Genomic DNA, 6,915 nt, shown 5'->3' on the forward strand with positions numbered 1-6,915 from the left:
CTCTGCTTAAGTGTCAGATTAGTTAGCTTTTCCTTTGGCTAATCCTCAAAGCTATGGCCATGAGCACGAGTTGGCTGCCATAACCATTTGCTCATAATTAAAATCTGTAATTATCATCTGTGGAACCGGACACTTTCCCTCTCTTGAACTTTGTTGCCTCATAATGTTGGCTAATTGATGTGCCACGAGCAGCAATGAAAGTCCGCGGGACCCGATTTGATATTGCTTTTGTGATTCTGCCTGCTAGAGAATGGGGAGAACGTTCTTTGAAGCACTGTATATGTTAACTTCGCTGTCGCACTTGTCTTCCTGTGTTTGATGCTCAAACGATTTATTTGGATGGCATTCTTCATAGTGGTGTCTGTCTGCCCGCCCGATGGCACGTATCTAAAAATTGTTTTGGCTGTGGAGGAGGATCAGGAGCAGGGGCCCAATGAATAATTACCAGCGCACAACATTGAAGCGCGGCACTTGTAATTCATTAAACAACAGCGAACATCTACAGGAGGCGGCATCGTCGAGAGCTGCAAAAATGTCTGGTAATTATCACTAAGACGCGCCGCCGCTGATTAAGTATGCGACGCCGGCAGTGGCAGTGGCAGCGGCAGCGGCACTGGTAGTGGTAGAGGTAGAGGCAGTCGTCGGGTCTGGTCTTAAGTTGGGGAAGGGATCCGGGGGTAAGACAGCTCCTCGAATTCTGACAGTTTTCGTACGGCTGACATGACAAGCTGCCAAGCGCTGAAGACGCTAAAAACTCGCCCCAACTCAGGTCCGAGTCCATGTCAGAGTCCAGAGTCCGAATCTGATTGAGTGAGCCGCCGGCTCCACTATGCTGCAACTGCAGCAGCAACAGCAACAGCAGCTTCAGGCTGAGTGACGATGGAACATCGAAGGATGAGAGCTGCTCCATGTAGCCAAGTGCCGACTGGACGACTGGCGAGTGGCGACTCTGGTCTGCTGACATTTGACTGGGAATCAGTGGACAGGGCCTGTTGCAGACACCGAGTGTTGCATATAAATGAGGCGTGCCCAATGTTGACAATGAATATTAACCTTGAGTAGTGCATTTTCAGCCGGTTTTTTCGCTCTTGTCAAGGTCAGGCAATCCAGAAAAAGCTCCAAGGGAAGATGTAGATGGTGTGATGAGATGGCCCCCGATAATTGGTATGGACATCAGCGGGAAGTGACCTAATGACGAATCCGTCATTTCATTGGCTTTTCAACCGATCGAATATGTCTTGAATGTCTTTAATAAAATTGGGTTTTAGAGGGTTTTCTCTAAGAGTTGTCTATTGGCAAACAGTGATCAATTTGTTTGGGTTTCTGAGGTTGATTTGGTTAAGAAGTGTATGTCCAGGACAGTTCTTGCTGGTTCTAGAAACATAGATCCCATATATGGCCCGTCTGCACGTGTTATCGATGGACTCACATGCAAAGTTCCCATTTAGCTGCCGTTACCTATTGGCCAAAAGTGGAATTGGAGGCTGTTTTTTGTTGCACCACGACATTAAACAACGCCAGTCAGTCGCAGAGGAGATCGCATTAACAGTCGCCAGTTAGCATGGAGTGCCGAATGCCATGGAGAACCGAATTCGGGCTGCTAACCCAGTTTTAATAATCACGAAATGGAAGTTATTTTACGGTAATTACCTTTTGCATTTTGCCAGATTTTTCAATTTTTTTCTCCTGTTGTTTTTGTTGTAGTTTTTGTCTTTGGTGAACAGCAAACACGAAAGGCTTGGAGGTGTCTCTGGCTCTGTCTCTGCCTCTACCTCTGTCTCTGGTTCTGCCTCTGATTGTGTCTATAACGAGGCACTTGGAATGGGATTGGGGAATGAGACTGGGACTGGGCTTGGGAGCGCACTTAGCTCTAACTGACGTATCAAATGGCACAAATCTCTAATTCAAATGAAATTTATTAATTTTTGAGAACAGGTAATGGTGTGAGTTAGTCGGTATTTGGTTAGGTTTTCACTTTGCGGCCAAACTTTTCGCCATCCTCGAGGGTCTCCGGCAGTGGCGTTCCCCGCGTCTCCGGCAAGAAGATCGTCCCCAGCACGGCCAGTATGGAGGCGATTCCAAAAATGAGGGGCGTGATCCAAGCCCCATACCAAGACAACTCGTTGATCAGGGGGCAACGAGGCCTCCAATGCGGCCCACCATTGAGCAGAGCCCCATGCCGTTTGACCGCACCACGGTGGGGAATAGCTCGGCCCCGTATAGGTAAACGTTCGGGAAGGTAATGGATGCCCCGAAGAGACCCACAGTGGCGCATATCACCTGGTATAACTGTTTGGACTTGTATAGGAAGACCAGCAGCAGCAGGCCGATGGCACTCAGTCCATTGGAGAGCATCAGGGTCAGCTTGCGTCCCAGGTACTTGGTCAGAACCACGCAAAGCAGCGTCCCGGGAATGCCCAGGAGGGCGGCGATCAATACGTTGAGAAAGATGTCGCCGCCCAGCTTGGCTATGTACTGGGCAACGCCGTAGTAGACCATGCACACCACCAGCCAGTTGTTGGCCATGAGGATGGTTTTCAGCCGTAGGTACGGGGTCCTGAAGAGGTCCAGCACGTTACCTTTCTTCGTTGGCTGCTTGCTGGCCATTGCCTGGTAAGCAGCCTCTATTTCCGGTTTGATAGTCTCTGTCGGGGCTCGGTTGTGCCTGGCAATCCGCTCCAGAACCTTGACACTCTTGTCGACGCGACCTGTGGTCAAGAGCCAGCGCGGCGACTCTGGCACGAGACAGATGTAGATCACAAAGATCGCCGAGAATATTGTCACACTGAACTGCAACCAGCGCCAGGTCCGGATATAGTAGGCGAACAGCGCCAGCGAGGCGTGGCCTATGTTGAATGGGATCTGATAGAGGATGCCGATCAGTTCCCGCTTCTTCGGTCCGATGATCTCCATTATCAGCACAAAGCTAAAAAAAACAGTACGTTTAGTGGACAAATGGCCAACGGAAAGGAGAAAGAACCCACCTGACGGTCATGGTGCCGCCGGTGGCGACGGCAACGAGAAACCGGAACACGCAGTAGAACCAGAAGTACGGCGAAACGCAGACAATCAATCCCGTGACCAGCTGCATGAAACAGCACAGCAAGAACGCCGGCCGCCTGCCCCATCTGTGTACGAGATATATATTATCGATCGCCGATACCCTGTTGCTGATGCTCACCCATCCGCCAACATCCCAAAGGCCATGCCCCCGACCATGATCCCCGTCATCACGATGGACTGCGACAGGCTGGCCAGCGAGTGCCTGTGACATGTCAGATTCCACTCTGTGATGATGGTCGTTTGGAAGATGCTCGTGTCGAACTCCATCTTTTTGCAGTCTTTGCTGCAGGCATCCGTGACATTCTCTGTGAGGCACTTTTGGGGCGTGGGCGCGGCGAGAAATATGTGGACGAGGGTGTGCCACCCGCTGCCGAACTTGCAGAGCACGATGATTAAGAAAAAGAAGAGCTGATAGCGCCGGAAGTCACCGATTTGGGAGATGATCGGATCCTTAACCTTCTCCACCGGACGCGGCTCATATTTTGGCTTTGGCTTTGGCTGAGCCTGCGGTGGTGGCTGCGGCGGCGGCTTGTCTCTTTGCGCCATCGTGGAGGTAGTGTCTCTTGTGGTTTTCTAAAGAAAAATCTTGTGATTATGGTAATACTATACAGAACTATCTATTATTCGTTTCTGACAGTGTAGGCCAACTTACGTAGGAAACTAAATCGAACTGGGGGTGGGGTGTGTTTTGTGGGTGCAGACTTTCTCAAATATTTGCTGGCTCTAGCACAAATTGGACATATCGAGCGATGCTGGACGTGGACGAGGTTGTATCGTGTATCGGCCCGGCTCACCGCAGACTGGCGTGAAAATATGGAGCCCCAATAGATGGCGATTTCATTTGCGGGCCCGGCGAACCGGTTTCCGAGAGCGCGAGGCATGGAGACCCACTCGACCGCCGCATGGACAGAGCTGCAGAGCTTCGGAGCACCAGAGAAGCAGATCACTGGGGCACCACTGAGAAGCAGCAGCCTCCAACGTGACAAGTGGAAGGAACAGCGGAGCAGCCAAGTGTCTGCCAAATGGCATTTAGAAATAGGAGTAATCTCTGCCTCGTCTCCAGCTCCATCTCCACTGCAATTGTCAGCAAAAGGCCAAGAGGCTGGGGCCAAACTTTTACTCTTTAAGTAGGTAAATGAAGTCTGTTGCTTCATTAATTGGGGGAAGGTGCGCCCCGGGACTAGACCAGGCCAGGCCAGGCTAGATACTCGGATCTAGCTGGCAGATTAAGGCATTGTCTGCTGGCAGATAGCGGCACCGAACCCCCGAGTCCCAGTTAACCATTAAGATGGCTTAATTAAGGAAACACTGCCAAAACAAAACTGCCAGTGAAAGTTGCCCAGAGAAGCACAGAGAAGAGAAAGAGAGAGAGCGTGTGAGTTGGAGAGAGAGTCAGAGACTGAGATTTGTCACCATCCACACATAACAAGTTCCCACGGCAACGGCAACCTGTCTGTCGGAGAGGCCTCTTTGCGCAATCATCTGTCGGGCTGGCTGGCTGGCAAAATGTCACAACAATTGCAGATAAATTATATATGCAAATTGGATGGCCAATCAATGGCCCAAGCCATACGGCAAACACACGCTCTCTGCATTATAATGCGATCGTCACATGATAGATCTGGCCATAAAGCACAGCCAAAAGTGCATGATCAGCAAACGGACGAGATGGCAAAGATTAAATTGATTCAATCCCTGGAGATCACGCCAATTTTGTATACTTACTTGCACTCCGAGCTCTTGTGTAATTTTTCCAGAAAACTGTCAGTCTGTCAGGAATAAAAAAACATATACTTAAAATTTAAAGTTATGGCATAACTCGAGCCTGGAATCCAGAATTGGTGCCAGTCTGCTATTCCGATTGAACTATGGTATATTATATATATATATATATATATATATATATATATACGCTCCAATTCTTGAGGGGCTTGTCCGGGTCTTCCACACTTCAAATGTATAGAATAATTTAATATTTTAATGAACTACGTCTTGGCAGCCTCAGTGCCACACAATCAATGAGAGGGGCCACTGACGAGTACTGGGTGGCATTCGTCTAAGTCTGCTATTAAACACTCGTAACATGTACTTTAGTCTTCCCTGATAAGGCAGCCATTCGACAAGCAAGCTGATAATCTCTAATCCCCGAGATAAGCTGTTCACAAACTCGTACATAGATAGGCTTGAATCTCTCATATTTTTCTTCTTTGCAAATCATTGCTATCTTATCTGATAGATACATACATCTCTCATGGGACAATATTGTGTTTATTTCGGCTATTTTCACAGCTTCTGTCACGATCATTCGAGTAAACAATGAAACAAGAATCGAACATGGAACAGAAATTAGAATCCGATAAACACACCCAGACCACGGCCGGTCCATCAGTGGAACACGTGCTTGGCATATGCGTGGCTAAGCAGTCGTTTCGATAGGGTTGTATCTATACGAAAACATTTCAGATGGCACCAAAAACACAGTGGAGCGGAGAAGTGAATGATTTGACGAGCAGTTTGAAACACAGGGAGGCGGGAATGGACTGTGCGTAGTCTAGTTGGGATTGACGCTTCACACCTTTTGTGGATCTGAGATGGAACTTGGCGTGGTGGCGCCAAAATAACTACCTCTGATATACGTATATGTTGTAGTAATCTGTTGATCAGCTTTGAAAGGATAGTGTGAACACAAGTAAACCAACCAGTATTTGTTCTTGGGTACCTACATATATACGTATTTATTTATCTACACAAAATTGAATATGATGCAACCATTAGATTGCAATTCATTCACTGAAATTATTCAGTTCTACACATCTCTTTAAACCAAATGGTCTCGATGGCTCTTTGGGAAGCCATGGGAGAGGTTTCGCTGCGCTGAACTATGAAATGGAGCCAAATACCATCATCGTGGCCGGAACTGATACGAGTAGATAAATTCAGTACAACCACGAGATGTAAATCCCAGTAAATTGGTGCATTTAATATTCTGATTTTGTGCACTGACAAGTGGCAGGCCTAAGCCGATTTCAGTGCAGTGCCTGAATGGGGGGGTGGGGGGCTCGAGGGCTTACGCCACATATTCCAGTGGGGTATTTACGGTCTAGCATGCTCCAATTAGCACACAAAAGGATTACAGGGAAATGCCAAAAATGTGCTGCTGCATAGCGCACAAAATGTTTTGGGACAGCTTTTACGGCTTTCTGACATAATTGCGGGCCAGCCCAGGAGTGGACGTGGGTCGAGTGGTCTTTTGATGACGGGGCCCGCCATTGAAAACCCACTTGGGAATGGGGCAAAACAAATCAAGCAGCGAGCATTTAATTTCAACTGCGCTTGGGTCGCTCCTCCACATGCTGCCCCATGCTGCACAATCACAATATTTTATAGGTTGGCCATAAAGAAATTCATAAAGCGAACGGCAGCAGCAGCAACAGCACCGGCAACAGCAGCAACTTGGCCAATTCATACGAAAATTGCCAACTCAGCGCTCACATATATCACTTTTATGCTCGGCCACGCCCCTTTCGACTCGTAGCAAATTGACAAATGCAGCGAAGGCCAAGAGCGGCAGCGTCTGTGAAATGTCTTTGCCACTATTTAAGGTCTGTTATGAGGCGGGGACCGGGACCTCAGTCCGAAGAGGCGAAGAGGAGCTGCATCGAAATGAAAAAGCGCACCAAAAACTATGAGCAACGCTTAGCGAAATAAAAATGCTTGTAATATGTAGTTAAAATCCAAGTAAGAAGAGCGCTTACTGGGAATACACGACTGGAAAATACCCCGTACGTTTAGACGAGTTGGGAATAGGATAATCTACTCTGACCGGAAGAGTTCTCGGTCTCTTACCGCACG

The 6,915-nt window shown here is 48.3% G+C and overlaps 1 pseudogene; it reads right to left on the reverse strand.

Annotated features, from left to right (window-relative positions):
- Window positions 1-1,898: 1,898 nt before the first annotated feature.
- On the reverse strand, window positions 1,899-4,338 carry LOC117185686 (annotated as a pseudogene).
- Between the last annotated feature and the right edge of the window lie 2,577 nt (window positions 4,339-6,915).

This window comes from Drosophila miranda, chromosome 3, assembly GCF_003369915.1.
Source record: "Drosophila miranda strain MSH22 chromosome 3, D.miranda_PacBio2.1, whole genome shotgun sequence".
Lineage (NCBI taxonomy): Eukaryota > Metazoa > Arthropoda > Insecta > Diptera > Drosophilidae > Drosophila > Drosophila miranda.